The sequence below is a fragment of the Marmota flaviventris genome, chromosome 3, assembly GCF_047511675.1.
Source record: "Marmota flaviventris isolate mMarFla1 chromosome 3, mMarFla1.hap1, whole genome shotgun sequence".
In the NCBI taxonomy this organism is placed as follows: domain Eukaryota; kingdom Metazoa; phylum Chordata; class Mammalia; order Rodentia; family Sciuridae; genus Marmota; species Marmota flaviventris.
In genome coordinates, this window is record NC_092500.1 from 79,258,918 (window position 1) to 79,282,146 (window position 23,229).

At 40.2% G+C, this 23,229-nt stretch overlaps 1 long non-coding RNA gene across 2 annotated transcripts in view; it reads right to left on the bottom strand.

Annotated features, from left to right (window-relative positions):
- LOC114091721 (uncharacterized) overlaps nt 1-23,229 on the bottom strand; it is a 61,490-nt gene that overhangs the window by 12,920 nt on the left and 25,341 nt on the right. Inside the window, exons 2-5 of one of the 2 annotated variants that reach the window (XR_003582535.2) lie at nt 16,059-16,094; nt 11,781-11,986; nt 11,043-11,111; nt 10,189-10,233 (exon numbers count right to left, since the gene is read on the bottom strand). This is a non-coding gene — a long non-coding RNA (uncharacterized lncRNA). Of the gene's footprint in view, nt 1-4,716; nt 6,271-10,188; nt 10,234-11,042; nt 11,112-11,780; nt 11,987-16,058; nt 16,095-23,229 lie in introns of those variants that run through there. The other variant, XR_011707103.1, reaches the window with a different exon arrangement.

Below are 23,229 nucleotides of genomic sequence, written 5' to 3' on the forward strand. Positions count from 1 at the left end.
GGAGAGTGTAGTCAGGTGGCGGGAAGCTTAGCCAATCACAATTAGCCCAGTCACCCCAGTTACAGAAACAGAGCCCAGTGTTCTTGAGGGTTTCTACAACAAAAGGAAAACCAACTTGCCCCAGTCATGACCTTTTTATTTGGCATGGCTGTTTTACAAAGTGGAGTTACTCAACAAAATTGAGTCACTTTGGCTTGACTATCACATAACATGTCTAAATGTCTCAAAAATTATTTTAAATGTACAGTGAAAGTTTGCTTCTTGCCATGTCCCTCAACCTAGTTTCTCTCTTAGGGAACAAATGTGAATTTATCCAGCTCATTCTTTGCAATAGCTAAACAGTAAATATTGCATGCCTTCCATTACTAAACTTTAACACAAAACCTAGGGATGAAGATTTAGTTTGTTAGTAGTTTTTGGCTCAGTGGTTAAATGCCCCTGGATTCAAGACCCACCAAAAAAAGAAGTCTTTTCCTGTTATGAAGCTATGGATAATCTTGTACGTTATTTTGTACAAACATGGGTGTCTTAAATTTGTTTTCATGGAAGCAGAGACTGGGCAAGTGATTTGTTAGGAAAACACTTGTTCTTTTTGTTTTGTTTTGTTTCTTTTTGTGTTGTAGCACTGGAGACGAAACTCTAGGCTTCGCTCATGCTAGTGAAATATTCTACCACTGAGCTGCACTGCCAGTCCCTCTAGAAAAGCATTGTGAGAAGATATCCACATGAGGAAAGCAAGACAGGAAGATGAAGAAGTAAAGCAAAAATGTGGTTCTAAATAAAATCTAGGTTTGACCTGTTCTTATATACAACTCTGAAGCACAAACTTCTAGAGAACCTTAGACCTATCCTGCTAGCTTTCATTCTGTCAATCTCATAAACTGTTTAGGAGTTTCAGCTGGGGTGGGGTTGACAGCAGGCACATGTTCTTACGGGGAGTTAAGCAGCATTGCCTCAGAATTGAAACTTTGGAATCTCCAGATAAAATGGCTCCCCACCTAAAATGGCAAATCTGATGCCAATAGTTATAACTCTTAGGTAGAGTGCTCTGGGTTCAATCCACAGTACTGAAACAATGGAGAGGGAGGGAAGGAAGGATGGAGAGGGAGAGAGTGTGTCTAATGTGTGTCAGACATGGGCTAACCACAAACCATAGAGACTTAGTGAGAAATATGATATATAACTTGAGCATCCCTAATACAAAAATCTAAAATGCTCCAAAATTTAAAACATTTTGAGGGGCTGGGGATGTGGCTCAAGTGGTAGCGCGCTCGCCTGGCATGCGTGCGGCCCGGGTTCGATCCTCAGCACCACATACAAACAAAGATGTTGTGTCCGCCAAATACTAAAAAATAAATGTTAAAAAATTCTCTCTCTCTCTCTACCTCTATCTCTCTCACTCTCTCTTTAAAAAAAAAAAACAAACATTTTGAACACTGACATGATACCATAAGTGGAAAATTCCATACCAGACCTCATGAAATGGATTGTAGTAAAAACTCAGGAGCACAACACATAAACTTTGTTATATACACAGAATTATGAAAAATATTGTATAAAATTATCTCCAGGCTATATATCATATGTATGTGTTTTGTGTGTGTTTGTGTGTAATATATATATATTATATATATATATAAATTTAGACTAGGGCCCTATCCCCAAGATATCCCCAAATCCAACAAACTGCAAAATCCCAAACACTTCTGATACTAAACATTTCACTTAAGGGACACTTAACATCTAATCCCCGGATACTAAAACTAAAGGGATTAGTGAGGGAGATAAACAAGTGAACAGATATCATATGCTATAGATTGAGTCTTAAATGTTTCTCAAAAGCCCACTTGTTAAAGGTTTGGTCACCAGTTTGAGGTGCTACTGGAAGATAGTGGAACCTTTAGGAGTAGTGTAATGCCAGATTTGTGGGACCCCAATAGAGCTCCAGGAGCCGAATCCGATGCAATCACACGAGTCTTTATTGTAAGCCTGGACTCACAACTATTCCAACGCAGCGGAATGAGTTCAGTGAGGATTTATAGGTTTTTGGGGGGATACTCAATGCGTCACAACATCACACAGCAAATCATTTCACGTCGCGGGAAAGTCAAACAACAACAACTCTTAACATTGATTAACACATTCATTGGTGGGAACAAGTCGGGTAAGGGTGATTGGTTAGTTCAAGTGGTGGAGACATTTGAACTGATTGGTTTAGGCCGCGAGGGGTTGCAAGAATGTATATGCTAAAGTGCAGGGTTGCCTAATCATGTTATCAATCACCAAAACTACCTGGTATTTCAGATATTTTCCCTGTCTCCCACTGATTGGTGGTTGCTAGGGGGTTACTATGGGTCCTCACCTAGCGTAATGAGTCAGGGACACTGGCACCACAGATCTCCCCTGTTAAACAACTCAGCAGGGTGGGTATGTGCCTAGGAGGCTCTGTGGGTTTTTCCAAGGACAAGGGTCACGCCCCCTCTCTCTGGACAGGACTTAAGGTAGACGCTGCTTTCTCAAAAAATGGAGTCACGTCAGTTTCTCAGTAGGACCTAGTGCAAAAGTTAGGTCACCAGGCTTGTGCCCTTGAAGGGGCATGGGACCTTGGCTCCTTCCTCTCTCACTTCCCAGCCATCACTAGTTGAGCAATCTTAGTTTATCATGTGCTTCCCACCATGGTATGCTGACTCAGCACAGGACCCAAAGCAATGGAGCCAACTAACTGTGAACTTTAAAACTGTGAGCCAAAATAAACATTTCCTCCTTTTAAGTTCATTAACCTCTGATATTTGTCACAGCAACTAAAAGCTAACACATCATGTGATAAAATGAAACTGAAAGTATATTATTTTAGATACAATTAGGAAAATTTTCTTCAGTTGCCTTCTGTGACTCATTCTCTCTTGATTTTGCTATTTCACTGGCTGCTACCCCCTGTTACCCATTGCTAATTCCTCTACAGTGCTCCAAACTCTAAATTTTAGAGTGCCTCTAATTCATTCTTCGGACCTCTTCCTCTCTGTCTACTTTACTCCTGAGGTATACTACAAGCTGATAATTTCCCACTTATATTCCAGCCCAAACCCCTGAGTATAGCTCTGAATTCCTGTTTGACATCTCCATTTGGATGTAAGATAGGCATCTCTGGCTCAGCTTATCTAAAAACAAATTCCTGATTTCTTCCTCAAGCCCACTCTTATAGCATCTGTATCTCAGTGGGAAAATTTTTTTATTTTACACACTTAGAACAAAAATCTTGTAGTCACTTTTGACTTCTCTCTTTTCCTCATACTTTGCATAAGTCCCTTAATAAATCTTATTGATTTTAAATTCAAAACATAATATATCCATCATATCACCACTCCTTACTACATCATTGCTACCACTCTGGTCCAAACCATCATTTGTTACCCAGAGTATTGCAATAATTCCTGAATAATATCTATCTCTGCACCTCTGTGTCTATTATTCACACATTACTATAAGTGATTCTATTAAAATGCAAATAAGATTAGGGTTTTGTTTGTTTGGTTGGTTAGTTACTTGGGATTGTATCCAGGGGGTACTTTATCCCTGAACTACATCCCCAGCCCTTTTTATTTTGAGACAGAGTCTAGCGAAAGTCTTGCCCAGATTAGTTACTTGTGATCCTCCTGTCTCATCCTCCTGAGTTGCTAGGATTACAGGCCTGTACCTCTGCACCTGGCTTTATGATGTATTTGAACTCAAAACCTCCTATGACTTCCTATCTCACTCATGATTTTCCAACCCAAACCCTGGTCTCCCCAATATCATCTCTTTATATTCTTCCCCTTGGGTTCCTCAGCTCCAGCCATACTGACTTCCTTTTCATTCCCTGAACACCAGTATACTTCCACCTCAGGACCTTTGAATTTAGTCTTCCTTCTGTTTGAATCACTTTTTCATCACATATCCATGTGTTTTTCTTCCTCACTTCCTTCATGTCTCTATTCAGATGTCACCTTGATGGTGATACTGTCCTGACTTCCCATATAAAATAATGTTTCTATGTCCCATCATGCCCATCTTGTTTTCTCCCCTGGCATCTATTACTATTTGTTTTGTTGGTAAAGATGACGCCCGGAGTGCTTCTCTTCCGGGAGCTCAGGAAAGATGGCTCCCAGAGCACTTCTCTTCCGGGAGCTCAGGTTCAAGACGCACTGAATGGCACACGAACCATCACCTCCAATCCCTGTGAATGGCGCGAACTTTGAATGGCGCACCTCCAATCCCTGAAGTGGCAGAACTCTCCGCCAGTGAAGAAGTAACAGCCCACTCGCCTTGTTCCTCCTCATCCTGTGTTAAGCCCATAAATATCAATACCCTGTTCGTGTTCATTCTCTTACTCTTACTCTCTCTTACTCCCTCTCCTCTCTTTTCTCTCTCCCCACTCTCCTCTCTTTCTCCCCTCCTCTCTCTTTTCCCCCTCTCCTCTCTCTTTTCCCCCTCTCCTCTCTCTCTCCCCCCTCTCCTCTCTCTCTCCCCCCTTCTCTCTTCTCTCTCTCTCTGACTCCCTTCTCTTCTGGGACTGGCTGCTACAGTCCTGCTAATAAAATCTCGGACAGGTAAATGGTTGTTTAGCTTGTTGAGTTTACGGAGCTTTTCCATTGTCCTTTACATGTTTAGTATACATACAGGAGCCCTTAGTATCCATAGGTTTTGTCTCCCTGGAGTCAATCAAATGTGGATCGAACATAATTTTTAAAATTTTATTTGTACTGAGCATGTGTAGATTTCTTTTGTCATTATTACTGAAACAATACAGCACAACTATTTACATAGCATTTACATTTAGGGTATTATAACTAATACAGAGATGGTTTAAAGTATATGAGAGGATGTACAGAGGTTATATGCAAATATTGTGCATAATATTTATATAAGGGATTTGAGCATCCATTGATTTTGGTATCTTTGGGGGATCCAGGAACCAATCTTAACTTTTCCTATTTATTGTAGTTTTTGTGCTCCTCAATTAAGTGTAAATTCCCTGAGAGCACAAACATAGTTTGGGTCACTGTTTAGCCCTAGACCTGTTGTGGGAACTGACTGATTGGGATGAACCAAATGATGCAAAGAATGGGAGAGTTCAAGTTCAGTACACCAGTGGGTCCAGAGGAGTCTCTGCTCCAAACTCTGGACCCTGATCCACAGTTTCTCACAACACTTATGAGTTATTTAATATCATAAAATTTTTGATACTGACTGAAGGCCTTGCCTGGGGCTTCTAGCAGGAAATGTGTTTACAGAAGGAAAAAAAAAAGATAAAAGAAACTGGCTCTTTTCACAAGCATCAGGGAAATCTCTATCCTTGAAAGCCTCACACATGGGTATTTACATTTCAAAAGGGTGAAGTCAGACTCTTAGAGACAGTTATTTAAAATCCAAAAGGTAGGGCCCCAAGATTAATTAGGTTTCCTGAAGAAAGGTTCTCAAAAGAGGAGGGGTACTGACCCTTTCCTCAGGCATTTGTTTCTCAAATAAGATTCTGGTACTTTCATTTTACAACTGGGTCTGGTTTTGCCATCTCATCCCACCCCCACCCACCCCCATTGATGCACTCTTAACCTCATGGACTCTTAAGTTAAGCTGCTGGTAAATCTGGAGAACCATTTGGAACTGTATAGCCTCTAGGCTGGAGGAGTAAATGGTATGTTAAGGATGCAGGAACAGGGCTGGGGTCGTGGCTCAGTGGTAGAGCACTTGCCTCACATGTGTGAGGCACTGGGTTTGATTCTCCGCAACACATATAAATAAACAAAATAAAAGTCCATCAACAACTTTAAAGAAAATTAAAAAAAAAAAAAAAAAAGGGATGCAGGAACCAAACAGAAGTGCTATAAGGAGCCTCACACTAAATAGACCAAAAATTATAGTCCATTGCAGTTACCAGTCTGCTCCTCAAACTTCTGTCATGAATAGATTAGTCAGCTTCTGGAGTGACTAAAGCAGGACTGTTGTCTTTGGGGATCTCCAGAATGCAGCTTGTTTATTTTGGATGTTCAACTTGCATGGTGCATCTGGATCAAGAATGTACTCCCAACTGTAAGAGTCTGGTTTTACCCTGCTGAATCAAAGGGGCCACCTTGACCATCTTCATCACTACAGTAGTGGTGGATAAAATGATAGTGAACTGACCTCTCCAAAGAGGCTTTAGGCATTGGATATTTTATTCTTTTGCCCAAATAGTATCTCCAGGTTTAAAGGGGTGGGTGTAATGCTGTTCAATTTTCAGATCTTCTTATATACCTGTTATAATGGGAGAAAAGCATCCATAAATAATCTCATATGGGGAGAATACTGTCAGTCTAATAGGGTTAGACCTAATTTTTTTTTGGGGGGGGTGTTAATTGCTTTTATTTTTTAAATACAAGACAATGGAATGCATCACAATTCTTATTACACATATAGAAAACAATTTTTCATATCTCTTTATATAAAGTATGTTCACACCAATTCATGTCTTCATACTGTTATGCTCAAACTTGGGACCCCCAAAAGACCACCAAGACCAAGATCGATGTAAGCAGCAAAGAGAAGTTTATTGCGAGCTAGCTTGGTCCTCCACCTATACACAGCAACTGGTGACACTGAGAGCCCTGAGCCCAGGGTTTCTTTGGGGAAGGCAGGGACTTCACATACATCATAGCATCTCTTAGCAAATCATCACACACCGCGGGAAAATCATAAAACAACTCTAAAACATGATTAGCACATTCACCGATGGGAACAAGTTGGGTAGAGGTGATTGGTTACTACAAGAGGGAGATTCATTTGAACTGATTGATTTAAGCTAAAAGGGGTGTTCGTGCTGAACTACATGGTTTCCCAACATGTTATCAATCACCATAAACTATTGGGAGGGTCATTTGGCATCCCAGGTATTTCCCTGTCTCATGCTGATTGGTGGCAGCTAGGGGATTGCTATGGGTCACCACCTAGCCTGACTTGAGTCAGGGACACCTGGCACTGCAGATCTCTCCTGTTATTTGTAGATAAACAACTTACCAGGGTGGGTATGTGCCTAGGAGTTCTCTGTGGGTCTTTCCAAGGACAAAGGTCATGCCCCCTTCCTTGGACAGGCTTTGCTCTGAGGTAGAGGCTGGTTTTTCAATACATGTACTTTGGATAATGATGTCCATCACATTTCACCATCATTGCTAACCCCCTGCTCCCTCTCTTCCCCTCCCACCCCTCTAGACCTAATTATTAACAAAGCAATTTGGCAACACTTGATCCAGTATAGGTGGGTTTCCTGATACATTTTCCTTGGTTGTAACTTCTAGGTGATCTTCACCCCCTTTGCCACCAATTTTACCACCTTAGCCATAACACTGGCCTATATGCAGCTGTTCTTTGGTTATAACTCTCCTGCCAGGTGTTTAAGACCAAAGTGGTCAGAATTGACCTTGTCCCTATCTACTGTCAAGAATTAGCTGAAATTCCTCAGGAGGTCATTCTTGGGAACTTGTGAGAAGCCTCTGAGCTTCTTTAGCGCCATCTGCTAGGATAGATCAAGGTTTTGATGACCATGTGTGACTTCCTTTGGAAGCAGTAGAGACATTTCCCTCCCAATGACCCTCCTTTGTGCAGCATGTGCACTGGTTGGGTTCCTGTTTTCTAGGGTCCCATTGATTCTCCTGATTGGGAGGTTATGTGGCCCAAAATTGTAAAGGCCTTAGGGAAATCCTCTTGTTCCCTGGATCCAAGTTGACCTCATTGGAAAAGAGAAAAAAATTGGCTATTTTCCTTGGCCCTTTTATTTTCTTAACTTTAGTCTCCAAAGTTTGGTTTTAAACATCTAGCAGGGCAGTTTCACCAGTCTTAAAGTAGGAGTAGTGGATTTTAACTCTAATGTCTACAATTTTGCAGCCATATACTTTATCTAACCTGTAAGAGATGGCTTGTTATCTCAATTAACTCCTGGTTTAAAGGGGTGAGCAGAAGTTGTGCTTCTGCAAGGCACTGACAGACAATAGTTATAAAGTTTACAAGGAAAATACAAAATGAAGTTAATAAGAGTAAAAATCTATTTAGTTTGTATAATAGCTATGAACCAATAAACATAATTTTTATAATCCCAAACCTTTACTTAGCTAGATATTATATTCCCTATTTAAGATAACAGTAATCCTTATAATAAAAAATCTATCTTTTGAACTTCAAATGAACTTAAGTGTTTATCCTAACATGGAATAAGGTGAAGGCAGTCTTAAGTCAGGTGCAGTTGTGGCCTCTTGAAAAATTTTAGGTAAATTGTTTTATTTCTGAAGCTGATCTTTGCCTTTTTCTTAAATATTATTTTGTAAAGTTCTCATATATTGTTTCCTGAGTCTATATGAATATCAGTTAACATAATACAACATTACATCTGAAACATGAATCAAACAAGCTAAGAGAGATTTTAACCTCTTTTGTGGGAAGTGGCAAAATGTCTTTATACCTCAAATTGTCAACCTTTAATAAATGAGGCTCTCTTTATTACCTTCCAAAAATTCATTCAAGTTCATATCCCAGAGTAAAGAGTAACACAAAATTTTACATATAACTTATTGCTGACAGGTTATTTTTATCCAATTAGAAAATATTAAGTGACATAAATAAATTTCTAACTAACTTTGTTATTTTTATATATCTGAAAGAGACTATTGCTACAGAAAACTTTAGTTTATAGACTATCAGCTTAATAAAGTGTTCTAAACCTTATATTTCAAAGACGTGTATCCTTGAAGGACATGAATACATCTAATATGTAAAGAAGTCAGTTACAGCATCACAATTACACTGATGTCCTTGTATTAACCAAGTTTAACTTTTAAGAAAAATTTAGAATCTGTAGTGTAGTGTAATAATCTAAAATAACAGTTGTTTGTTTAAGCAGAGTGTACAAACCTTAATCCCTTTAAGATTAATTCTCCTAAGTAATAAAACCTAACATATGCAACAAATTATCTTGATAGATAAGAGCAGATTAATGATTTAAAAAACACTTGTTTTTTTAACACATAGAGAATTAGATTTTGGTTTATACCAGTATTTTAAATATTTGATCATGGGGGGGAAGCTTAAATAATTTCAACTGATTGTGCTAATTATATCCACCTTAATCACACACAAACCTTTTAAGATTTACCCTCCACAAACCTTGTGTAACTTACTCTACTATTTGTTTACTTCATCATACAAAAACTTACTCATCCAGATATATTTCTTTTTCTTTCAAATTTTTCATACTAAAATATATTTTGATATCTAGAAATTTCTTATCTCTTTCCTAGTTGTCCACCTTTTCTTAACTTTACATTCTGAAATAATCTTTATAAATTTTTCTAATTACCCAATTTTAATAAGATGAAATACTTGTTATTTACACCACTGAAACTTTTTGTACTTTTTGTATATAGGATTATACCTGTTGAAATTTTAACTCTTAGTAAATTTGCTTTTAGTAAAGACCCAGAAACAAAGCAATCTTTGACTCTTATCTATTTAACCAATTTAAGTTGAACTTTTTCTTAAATGTTTAAGTCATGTGGACTGAAAATTGTTTGGATAGTGAAGGATAAAGGGCAGGTGAAGAAGTGGGAGCCACCACAACTGGCTCAGATTTCCTTCCCTCCATCTTGTTGACATCACTCCTGGAGGCAGAAGTCAGGGAGCTTGGGGGACCTCAAGTTTAAGTCAGAAATACTGAATGCTTTAGGATAGCTTCCTGAGTCCAAATAAAATCAGTATTTTATCATCTTTTGAGTACTTTTCCCTTTTATTCTAGGACTCTTTCTAACATAAGGCTCAGAGGCCATCTGGGGTAATTTTGGTGTCTTTTCCCTTGCTGGCATCCTCTTTCTCTAGACTAGAGTTTCTGTTTTTGTTTTTGTTTTAATCTAGAAGCTCATCCCCCAACAGGTATTTTCTTGTACTCTTCCCCATCCTGCTCTCCTGAGTGTGGTCTTGTGTTTCTGAGTAAAGGCTTAATTCCCCCCTTGGAATTAAGCTGCAGGGTGGGCTGACCACTCGACCCTTACCCATCTGGTTCCTTATGTTTGTTTGTCCTAAGTCTGAACATTTGCCGGGTTTCTGTTCTCGCGATTAAAAGGCTCAGGGGTCACTCCAGTTAAACTGGGCTAACTGGGCTGCACGAAATAACCACACAAGAGACACAAATACCTTTTTCTTTGGGGTCACTGTGATGGCTCCTCTGACCTTAAGGATCTGCAGAAAGAGGGAGAGAGCGAGAGCACACTCTGACCCCTTTTATTGAGGGAAGCTATTCAAATGAGCCAAGGGGTCAGGTTTCAGGGGGCTGAGTATCTTCATGATGTCCGATGTCAGCAGGTTGACTGACACCTGGGTAGGCCACACCCAAGGGCACAGTAAGAGAAGGGGACACACACAAGGCACTTCCATGGAAGATTCTATCCTAAACAGGGCAAGGGATTATATTATAAAGGAACTGGTGAGCGTAGCTTCACCGATGGGGCTGTAGCAAGACACACCCACGCATGAGACACTGACCCTCGCACCCAAGAAGGGTGCCACATTTCTGTGACTGAGAGCCTCAGCACCCAGCTGGGGAGTGTAACTCAGTCACGTGTAAGGTTGGCCTCCCACAAACATTCAACCCCACTCAAGGCTGAAGACTCAACCCTCACCCATCTGGTGCAATGGAAACCCACATCTGGTCCCTGCCCAGTCTGCCTGAAGGCAGAAGATGACACCCTTAGCAACTACTGTGTGATCCAATCATTATATGCCAAGAAGGCAGATGGCAGACCCAGAGACCCTGTTAGACTTAAACAGCACAGCAAAAGGGATATAAGACCTTCTCCTGCCAGAACACACACAAACTCTCTCTCTCTGCCCCCCCTCTTTCTTCTCCCCCCCAGCTTTCTCTCTCTCTCTCTCTCTCTCTCTCTCTCTCTCTCTCTCTCTCTCTCTCTCTTCCCTGTCAATCAGACACTGCCATAGTAAAGATCTCTTGGTCGCTCCAAGTGTCATGGTCACTTTCCTTTCATGCCCACCTGGAGCAAACAGGAAAAAACCACAGGAAGTAGGGTGTCTCCTGATATTCCTGGCTCCATCAGGCTCTCCTATCAAGAATTTGCAGAAAATTGCAGAGTTAATTTCTGCAATTGGGGCAATTCCTATATTGTCCCAAAAGCAGAATGTGGACCTCCAAGCTTCCTTAAAATGTCCAGGACCTGGTCTAGTTGGCCTTTAGACCGCACCCCCCCCCATTTGTTTCTCTTGTTTTCTAGCATTAGGGAGGAACATGGCAGAATCCTAGAGCACAAGAACAAATCAAACAACCATCTGTGTCCCACAGCAGCTTCCAGTTAAAAGTGACATTTCCCTTCTCCTCTGGTCTCAACCTAATTTGGGTACTTGCTCATGTAGCTCTTTATTAATTGACCCCTCAGAGGGTCAACCTACTCTGAATGAAGGCCATTTATTTCATAGAAAATCTGGAGTTTTCTGGGAGTTAATTCTGGTCAAAAGTTCTATTACAGGATATGAATCACTGTTATGCCGTTGGAAGTCACCATGGAACCACAGGTTAGGGCTGACACAGACTCCATAGCACAAAGCCATGGAGTCACAAACAGTTTTGCAGTCACTCAGGAGTTTAAAACATTACTTCCCCCCTTTGGAAATCCCTGATACTGATGGCCCCCTTGTGGGTATCCTTGGTAGGTGATCAAGCTCCCCTTCTGTCCTATGGACAGGCTTGATTGAGGTCCTGGGTCCTGGGATTTTACCTTTATCCTAATGATTGTGCAGGAGTTGGTCTGACTCCCCAGGGAGTCCAGCTGATGGTCGCTACAGCATAGGTGCAGGTCCCCCAAGCAAAGAAGATCTCGAAACTGTTAGTAGCATCATTTTGTTAGATTTGAGGGGCACTGCTCACTCCAGCGTAAGTGGCCCACTGCATGGGTGTTCAAAGTTCCAGCATAGTTTTCGCTTCCTGGTCAGGGAATCAAAATGTTGCAAGAATCAGACTGGTTGGGAAGCACCAAGCATCAGACAGAGAGTGGGAGAGCTCAACCTTATAATGCCACTGGCCCAGAGGAGTCTCTGCTCCAAATTCTGGACTCTGATCCATAGTTTTGTAATGCCAAATTTTAGGGCTCCCGAAAGACCTCCAGGATCTGAATCCAACGCAAGCACACATGAGTTTTTATTGCAAGCTCGAGTCTGGACTCACAACCATTTCTGACACAGCGGTTCCGAGGAGTGAGTCCCAGTCCTTTGTTCAGTGAAATTTTATAGGTTTTGGGGGATATTCTATGTGTCACAACATCACACAGCAAATCATTTCATACCACGGAAAAATCAAACAACAACTCTTAACATTGATTAGCAAATTCATTGGCGGGAACAAGTTGGGTAACGGTGATTGGTTAGTTCAAGAGGTAGATACATTTGAACTGATTGGTTTAAGCCATGAGGGGTGTATGTGCTAAACTACCCGATTTTCTAATATGTTATCAATCACGGAAACTACTGGGAGGTGGGGGTCATCACATCAGGCCTTATGCCTCGAACATTCTTTGGTCTTTCCAGGAACTAGCCTTGCTGAGTCAGGGACACCTGGTGCTGCAGATCTCTCCTGTTTATTTACAGACAAACAACTCAGCAGGGTGGCTAGTGCCTAGGAAGGTTTTCCAAGAATAAGGGTCACGTCCCCTTTAGACAGTCTCTGCTCTGAGGTAGAGGCTGGTTTTTCAAAATGGAGTCACATCAGTTTCTCAGTTTCTCACAACACTTATGGGCTATTTAGTGTCATAAAATTTTTGGTATGTGACTGAAGGCCTTGCCGGGGGTTTCCAGCAGAAAGTGTGTTTACAGAAGCAAAAATACAGAGATAAGAGAAACTGGCTGTTTTCACAAGCATCAGAGAAATCTCTATCCTTGAAAGCCTCACACAGGGGTGTTTACATTCCAAAAGGGTGAAGTCAGACTCTTAGAGACTGTTAGTTACAATCCAAAAGGTTGTTGCCCCAGGTTAGTTAGGTTTCCTGAAGAAAGGTTCTCAAAAGGGGAGGAGAACTGATTCTTTCCCCAGGCATTTGTTTCTCAAATAAAGTTCTTGTAATTTCATTTTATAACCAGGTCTGGTTTTGCCATCTCAGCCTAGACCAATGGCTCTCCTACATTGGGTGCGCAATAAATATTTTTTGAATGTATGAATAAATTAATTATAACAACAGGTAGAAAACCCACATATAATTTATATAGAATTATGAGCAATAATTATATTTGATCAAGCCTTGGAAATTAAAGAACAAGTTAACAGACATAGATATTTGGAAGTGTTTTTAATCTGTGGGAAAATTGGCCTGGTCATCCATAAAGAAGACAACCCTAGCGTATACCTATTATCTTAGTGGTATTTATTTATTTGCTTATTTATTTAGTGTGGTGCTGGGCATTGAACCTAGGGCCTTGTGCATGCAAGGGAAGCACTCTACCAGCTGAGCTATATCACCAGCCCTGTACTAGTGGTTTTTAATGGCTTCTTTTCACTCTCCTGCCTTCTAGTTGCCTAATACATTGTGTGGTCACTCTACCAAAATATACTTCTTTCCTACTAGTCTTTGATAATTACTTTTTTTCCTCAACGTGGCAGATTCAGGGTGGTTATAACAACTTCAGAGAGTAGAATGGCTTTGATGACAAAAGACATTTCAAGTTGCAAATAAACAACTCAACCAGTAACATTTATAGTTGAAAATTACCAATATAGCAGGATGCAGTGGCACAGGCCTGTAATACCTGCAACTTGGAAGTCTGAGGTAGGAGGATCACACATTTGAGGCCAGCCTCAGCAATTCAGTGAGGCCCTAAGAAACTTAGTGAGACCTTCTCTCAAAATAAAAAGTAAATAGTGCTGGGAAGGTAGCTCAGTGGTAAAATGCCTCTGGATTCAATACCAGTACCTACAAAAAAAAAAAAAAAAAAATACCAGTATAATGTAGCAATTGAGAAATTAAGAGTCTAAATTCAAGCTCTACTACTTCCTAGCTATGTAACTTTGAGGAAATTAATGTAAAAAAGAAAAATTAACCAAAAACATCATTAGCCTAGATTTTATTGTGAAATGTGAGGTCTGAGAAAATTCCAGAAGGATCTAAGGAATAGTCTATCTGGGGAAGGAAGGAACAAGAACTTTAGCCAGAGTGGAGAAGGGAGTGTCAGCCTAAAGTCAGCTAGTTTGGGGAACATTTTGTCACAAAGACTCTTGGAAGAGGGAGGAATTTTTGTTGTGAGTTAGCAGCCATTGGGCAATTTGGATATACAGACTGGATGGGAGGAATATTTAGGGGCTAAGATCCGTGGAGAAGAGTGTTAGGTTGGTTTGAGGTGGCTGAGGAACAAAGCACCAAGCAACCCGTGTGCGAAAGAACCACCAATCAGGCACCAACAGAACCGCCTGTCAATCAGCAGGGTCTCTCCTAACCAATCCTGGATCTCAGCAAGCTCCCCTGACCAACCCCAGTAGGACAAGGGACTCTAAAAACCTCCCTTTCCTTTCCCAAGCCTTCCTTGTCCTGTCTCAAGCCCTCCCTTTCTGCCCTAAGCTGAGCCCAGCACAATTCCCTGTACCTGCTCTGTTGGTCTGGAGGGTCTCTCCTGGGAGTGAATCTCAATAAAGTCTCATTCAGCAACTTTTAATCTGCCTCCTTTTGGTCACCAGTGCCTGATCTTACAAAGAGGATGGAGGAATATCTGGAGCCATGTGCATGGGAAATTTTTCCATGAGGAAAATTCTCAGAACTCCAGGGTTTCATACCTCAACTAACTTCTCCAAGCCTCATTTATCTCATCTGGAAAAGGAGGATGATAATAGTTTAGATGGTGACCCTGAGGATTGCATGTATTGAGATGTAAGTGTTCAAAAGTAGCTATCATCATTTCTTTGAGTTCCTTCCCCCAGTTATGTCCCTAAGTGTGTTAGCTAAGGGTGTGGATTATATTTTACGTAAGCTTAAAACCATGTGTTTATAATTAAGAACAACTGTAAAAGGCATCTTGGTGAGGCAGAATCTACAGAGAAATTGTGAAGAAAGGGAGCCTCCAAAACTGCTTGCATTCCAGCCACTCAACAGATGGGAGCATGAGGATGATATATGGGAGGGTTTTTGTTTGTTTGTTTGGGGCTTTTTTTTTTCCCCCCCCCCAGCAGAGATTTGAAACCAGGGGCACTTATTAACCACTGAGCCACACCCTAAGTCCTTTTTATTTTTTGTTTTGAGACAGGGACTCACTAAGTTGCTTAGGGCCTCCTAAGTTGTTGAGGCTTACTCTGAACTTCCAATCCTCCCACCTCAGCCTCCTGAGGCACAGGGACTGGAGGCGTACCAGCTGATTTTTGTTATCCATTGCTCAGAGATATTACTATATTTTCCCTGGGGGAAGGGAGCAAGAATCTTCCCTTTTGGCCTTCTTGAAAATAAGGTAGATTTCTTCAGAGTATTAAAAACCAGTCCAGTGGTTTTTCTTTTGCTCTAAGATTAAAAGAATAGTAATTAACTCATCTATCATTTACTAATTCCATTTCCAACATTCACACAAAATTTCCATTATTTTCTTGCCAGAAAATGGTCAAATGCTGTCTAGAACCAATGTCTCTATACTGTTGATTTCTATGATATCAGCATTCTACACAATTTTACCCTCTCAGAACAATACTTTACAGGCATGTCCTGCTATTGTTCTTCAAGGCCTGGAGAGACTGGACTTTTTTTTTTTTCCTATGCTAACAATAAGGAAATCAGCCACTTTTGAAGTCCATCAAATTTCATTGCATATTTCTGAAAGTTAAAAACCTATCCAGCAGCTGAGTGCAATGTACAGGCCTGTAATCCCAGCAGCTCAGGAGGCTGAGGCAGGAGAATCACAAGTTCAAAGCCAGCAGTAGTAATTTAGTGAGGCTCAAAGCAATTTAGCAAGACTCTGTCTCAAAATAAATGCTGGGGAGGGAATGTGGCTCAGTTGTTCAGGGCTGAGGTGGAGCTTAATGATAATAGGCTTACCTCACATGTACAAAGCCCTTGGTTTGTTTCCCAGCACTGAAAAAAAGAAAAAGAAACAAAAGATTCCTCACATTTTATTGTATGAATATAGAAATGTAACAGTTTTACCAAAATTGGATTATTGTTTCTCAATTTAAGATTTATTAAATCTCCCCCCCACACACACACCCCCAGTACAGGGGATTTAACCCAGGAGCATTCTGTCATTGAGCTACATTCCCAGCCCTTTTTATTTATTTATTTATTTTTCCCATTTTGAGTCAGGGCTTTTCTATGTTGTCCACATAAGGTCCTTGCTTACCATCTGGACGGTCATCTTAAGTGACAGCCACCATTTTAAGATAAAATTTTCGCTTTCCTACCCAAGGGCGTTTCTGAGAAAGGCTCACCACTCCCTCATACCAACCCAAGCCCTAACCACCCTCATTAGGACCCGCCCAGCTCTGATTCCTGAACCTGCCCCATAAAAGTCCCAGAACCCAAGCCTGTTTTGCCTCTCTCTGCTATAGACAGATGGCCATTATTTGTCAACTCTGACACATAAACTCTTGTGTGTATCTCTGCCTAGTCTTTGTCTTTCATTTCTCGCTTATCCGTCTCTGGTTCCTCGCTTTCCCTTCTGTCCAGACTGACCTCGAACGTGTGATCCTCTTGCCTCAGACTCACAAGTTGCTGGGATTATAGGCACGTACCACCAACCAATATTTATATCTTTTAACCTCAGACCTCAGGCCTTAGGCCTTATCCCAAGAGTCTATAAATATTCAGGTAACTTTTTTCTTCATCATTATTGTTACTACAAGTGATTCAATATTTTATTCTACTCCTCTATATTTTCTGCATTTTATATTAAACAAGTTTTATTTTTATAAGAAGAAAGATAATTATGAAAAAAACATATATAAAAGAGAGAATTTACAGTGTCAAATAAATGATAAGGTAGGTTATAATGGCAGAAAGAGGTTAGAGGAAAAAAAGGAGGGAAACTAAGTTATCTCCAGAATGCTTTGGGAAAGAAGTGGCATTGAAATGGGCCTCGAAGAATGGACATATTGAAAGACCTAAGCAATTTCATTCTGCTTGGGATCTTATTTTGCTCTGAAACTTAACCTCTGATTTGTTGTAGTCCTAGAGTCAGGAAAAAAAAAAAAAAACTACAGAAAAGCTCTGTGGAAACAGTTCTCAGGAAAAGCCGCAGATAGGCCAAGATAACCACATATCTGAAATTCCAGATGGCTTCCACCTAGGTGTGGTGACCAGTATCTAAACTAGAAGCCCTGCAGTTTGGCACGTACTCCCCTTGCGACATCCTCATGGTTTAAACCAATCAGTTTAAATGAATCCCCCTCTTGTAGTGACCAATCCCCCCTCCCAACTTGTTCCAGCCAGTGAATGTGCTAATCATGTTTTAGAGTTGTTATTTGATTTTCCCTCGGTGTGTGATGATTTGCTAAGAGATGCTATGATGTATGTGAAGTCCCTGCCTTCTCCAAAGAATGTATAAAACTGCTGCAAACCCTGGGCTCGGGGCCTCTCAGCGTCACCAGTTGCTGTGTGTGTGTGTGTGCAGAGGACCGAGCTAGCTTGCAATAAACACCTCTTAGCTGCTTGCATCCATCTTGGGTCTCTGGTGATCTTTGGGGGTCCCGAATTCAAGCATAACAGTATGTAGGGAAAGAGGAGAGGGAAAAAACCCAGAAGATCCAGGAAAGTAGGAATTCAACACAGAATTGTGAAGTTTATGTTAGTGGCGAAATAAATCAGTTTGTCAGGAGTGTAATATTTATGCAAAGGAGAATGTTTGGGGACATAGCGTCTGCATTGAAAAGAGTTTAGAATAGGATTTACGAAATTTTATAATATATTCCGCAAAACTCACACACAATTTTGAGAACTGACTAGAGTTTTAACTTGCATTTGCAAAAGAGATAAGTTGTTATGTGTGGTCAACAACTCCAACCAGATAATTTTTTGTGTGTCGTTTTTGATAAAAAGAAAAGCAAGATGTTTCTGTCCTTTGAATTATTAAAAAAAAATAACTTTATGGCTTATCTTGGAATTCAAGGCTTTTTGAATGTTCTTGTTTTTCATGGTTTATCTGAGATTGGAAAGCTTTTAGGAATGTCAGCCTTCTTCTCTAGGCCTTGGGATGGCGTGTGCTTGATTAGTCATTGTGGTAGATGAGGTCAACTTTCTTCCTCATTCCTATAAAAGTATAAAACTTCAAATGTTTCACATACTTTAGCATTAGGGTTCCCTCTAACCTCTACAGGCTTTAGCAGAGACTTTGGGTAGAACTATTGCACAGGTTCTGCACTGTACAACTCTAGGCGATGTTGCACACACAGTGCCCCCTGGAGTTATAAAAATGTAAAAGCTGCTCAGCTACACTTGATAGCTTAAAGAGAGAGGCCAGGCAGGTAACAAAAATCCATGAAGCTAACACCCATTAACAGATCAGCTAATCAAAAAGTAATGCTCAGAACACTGTGGAGCCTGGTGCAGTAGCACACACCTGTAATCCCAGTGGCTCCAGAGGCTGAGGCAGGAGGATTGCGAGTTCAAAGCCAGTCTCAGCAACTTAGTGAGGCACTTAGCAACTCAGTGAGACCCTATCTCTAATAAAATATTTTAAAAAGGACTGGGAATGTGGCTTAGTGGCTGAGTACCCCAGTACCAAAAAAAAAAAAAAAAAAGAAAGAAAAAGAACACTGTGGAATTGCAACACAGCAAATTTGCAGATTATATTCTGCCTTGGAGTTCTAGTTTGGAATTTCTGCCACAGAATTTAGAGTCAGTCAATAAATAAATACATATATGTATATTTTTTCTCTTTCCATGAGCAGGATAATAAAACATTAAAGAAGTGAAACAGATTATACAGAAGAGAAATTAAAGAGGAGACAATTCATAGAAGTACTTCAATAATCTAGGGCCATGAGAACAGGCGTAGAGAGGAAGGAAGTAATGGGATGCCGTGATAACATTTTGTCCTGGTTCAGAATTAAAATCAATTCAGACTTGACTTCCTACTGTTGGGGAGGAGACTAGAGTAATGCAGGGTTTTGAACTTGGGTTCTTAGGAAAATACCTGGGTGAAAAATATTTACTTTGGAGATAAATTCAGATTCTTTAAAAGATCTTTTTTGAAAATGATAGTAAAAACCACATTTGAAATGTTATGTAATGTTACTGTGTTACAGAAATCAGTCAAGAAGCGGCAAATGGCACTTGGGGAGTGGGAGAACTCCAACTTTATTTTACCCCGGCAGGCCCAGAGGCGATCAGACTCCAAATTCTGAGCACCCATCACCAGTTTTTCACAATATTTATAGGTTATCTGGTGTCATAATTTTTTTGTGTGTGTGTGGTGTTGGGGATTGAACCCAGGGCCTTGTGCATGCTAAGCAAGTGCTCTAACAACTGAGCTATATCCCCAGTCCCTAGTGTCATAAATTTTCTAATCTCCCTGATAAACGGTTGTGCATAGTTACAGAAGCAGAGCATGATAAGGAGAAGGACTGGCTCCTCTTGCAAGGCCTTCCATAAATCTCTAGCCTTCGGCCTGAGCCTCCACAGGGGTGTTTACACTTCGAAGGGGAGAACTTAGATCCTAGGAGAAGTCATTTACAGCCCAAAAGGTAAGGGTGGGTGGTGATAATCAGGTTCCCAGAAGATTGGTTGACAAGAAAGGGGAGGAGAACTCTCCCTTTCCCAGGCACTAACTCTGTTGACAGTGTTCTTATAGTTTATTTTACATCCTAGCCTGGGTTTGTCATCCATTGCGCTATCACCCATTACAATGGTACTGCTCATAACAAAAATATGTGTGGGGCTTAGGGTATAGCTAGTGGTAGAGCACTTACCCAACATCAGTAAGGCCTTGCATTTGCTCCCTAGCACTGGAAAGAAAGAGAGGGAGAAAGAAAATTGGAAAAACTATCAACAATTGTCAACCACAGTTATCTAAGAACAATGTAATTAGGAGTTACGATCATTTTTTTTAAATAAATTTATGTTTTCTGTGCTCTGTATTCTAAACTTTCTAAAATGAATGTGCTATATTAACAAACAAAAAGTTTAAAGACCCCAGGTACTTCCCTCTTACATAGTCCATAAATTCAATATTTATTATTTTGGCGTTTTTGTTGTTGTTGTTGTTGTTTTGTTTTGTTTGTTGTTTTGTTTTGTTTTGTTACTGGAGATTGAACTCAGGGACATTTCACCACTGAGCCACATCCCCAGTCCTATTTTGTATTTTATTTAGAGACAGGGTCTCACTGAGTTGCTAAGTGCCTTTCTGTTGCTGAGGTTGGCTTTGAACTTGTGATCCTCCTGCCTCAGCCTCTCGAGCCACTGGGATTACAGGAATGTGACCGCTCCCAGCTCTTATTATGTTGTTTTTATGGCAGTCATTTGCAACAGTAAATGTAATAGACTTGACTTTTTGGTGTTGGGAACACTGGTCCTGTTCTTGGGTGCTTGGAATCAAAGTCCTTGCAATCTCAAGGAGATAAAGATTTAATATCTTCCAGTAACATCGTTTGCTTTAGGCTTTATTTTCAGATTCTAAACTAATTTTGATTATGCTAACATTTAAAATAAGATTTAGTTGGGGCGTTGTTTTTTGTTTTGGGTTATTTATTTTGTGGTACTGGGGTTGGAACTCAGGGGCATTACACCCATGAGCTACAACCCTAGTCTTTTTCTTTTTTATCTGGAGACAAGGTCTCACTAAGTTGCTAAGGCTGACCTTGAACTTGTGATGCTCCTGCCTGTCTCCTCATTTGCTGGGTGTTTGGGGTTATCTTAGAATTAGTTATTGGCCCTTCCCAAGTTGTATTCATGCCTTAAAGTTATCTGAACTTTTGCCTAGAACAAAAATCCAAGGCAGGAAGGAAAAATAATAGTAGCAACAATACAGATAATGTTTATAGTACTTTGAAGTTTTATTGTTTGTTTTTTAAATGGCTTCACACGTATTTGATGTGAGGCTTATTTGACCTTTAAAAAAATAAGCACATGATTATAGCAGGTTTTATAAGCTCCATTTTTCCCAGAAGACATTGAGACTCACAGAGGTAAAGTATTTTATTCGGTATCACAGTTACCAAATAGGGACATCAAAATTCAAATCAAGGGCTGGGGTTGTAGCTCAGGGGTAGAGCGCTTGCCTAGCATGCATGAGGTGCTGGGTTTGATCCTTGGCACCACATAAAAAAATAAATAAATAAAATTAAAAAAATTTAAATCAAGGTCTTTCATTTCCAAGTACTGTGCTTTTTCTTTCAGATTAAGAGTTGGAAAGCATGAAAACAGTCTTCTCAATCAGGTTAGATCTTCTCCCTGTACTGACCTCTGGGCCTATTAATGTCCTTACCACTAGTGCCCTGACCCATGACCTGGTCAAACTCCAGGCTCTCACTGTGGTCTAGCTTACTCCAACCTAGTGAAATCTAAAATATATCAGAGCAGAACAGGAGGTGATTAATGACTTTAATTTCTTTAAGATATATTTAAAACTTTGCACATGGTTTTTACACAAGCCCTTCCTCAAAAGAGTATAAAAGTCTAAGAAAAAGGAAATGATTGAAAAGTTTACAAGTTTTGGGCATTAAGTCCACACCCATCAGCAGAAAATATTTGAAGGTGCAAATCTTACACTCATCATAAGTAGTTAAATTAAGAGTGCACAACTCTCTTGAATTAGCTGAAGCAGAACTTTAAGAATCAGCTTGGGTTCCATAGGGTTCTACCCTCAAAATTAGTTTTCCCTTCATACTTCTTTTATAATATCTCTTTGGGCAGTTACACCCACTTGCTGAGGAATTTCATATTGTCCTGTGATCAGGGGCATTCATTTGTCTTAACGAACGCCCTACTGTTCGTCATGCAAACTTGAGTTTTACTTTGAACATGGTTTAGATTTTGCACATTCTCAGATTGTTCTTCATGCATGTCTGGGTTTTTGTGTGCATCATTGTTTTTTTTTTCCTGCCAGGATTAGTAACCTCTGACAAATACTATTTGAGTATTCGTTCATGCTTTCATGCTGACACCCATACTTCTTTGGGCAGTGAACCCTTATTGCTGCATAATTTGGATATACTAGCAAATGGCTCATTGATCACCCTACCTATCACTTTAACAGCAACTTGGCTTCTGTAAAGCTTGTATTAAAGTCACATTCAATAAATATTTTTTCAAATGAATGATTAAATAGATGTCAGTTAAGAAAAGTGGTAGTATGGCAAACTTAATGGGATGTTACAGAAAATAGGAGATTCTAATTTTTAAAACTTTTTTGGATGAGCAATAAAAATGATTCAAGTCCAGTTATAAATTAGAGTTTGAAAGAGTTTAAGATACCATGCCAAAACAATAAAGGGTGAACCTGCAATAAGATTTTATCTAAATGATCCTATGTGGTGGCTTCTCAGAGGAAGCAGAGCCCACCCTTCTGCTCAAAGCCAATCCCTCTAGTATTATTTATCTTTACGTTAGAAGCTTAAAACGACCTGTTTTGTCTCACATATAGATTTCAGACGATGGGGAATCTGGAAGCAACTCAGCTCAGAGTATTTCATGAAGGTTACAGATAAAATGTAAACCAGTATCCCAGTCATCTGGGGCTTAACCAAGCTGGAGGGCCTATTCCAAACTCATGCATGAGATGGTTGGCAAGAAGCCTCAGTTCCTTGACACAGGTGTTACTTCATAAGGCTGGTTATGACATGGCAAGTGGTTTCCCCTAGAACAGATGATAATGTGTTGGGTAAGTTCCACAGTATCTTTCATCACTTCTGCCATAGTCAGTCACTCAGACCATCCCTATTATAACAATGGAGGAATGCGAACCAGAAGCAAGAATCAGTGGGAGCCATCTTGGAGGCTGGCTACCACAATTCACTTGTATCCTTTATGATCCTTCGTTACCTTTTCAGGAACTTTGCTCCCTCAATTATTCTCTTGCTCTTAAAGAATGGATTACTTCCTTCATTCGAGCTCTTGCCCCATTTTGGTTTTAGATATTCTGAAATAATACTTTCAAACTTCACTTAATACCAAAATTGGGGGAAAAGAAAACAAACAAACCCTTTCCTATTCCACAGGTTCTGTCTAGTTAGCATGCTATCTCCAAGAAAGAGTCTCCTGAAATAGAAATCCTCAC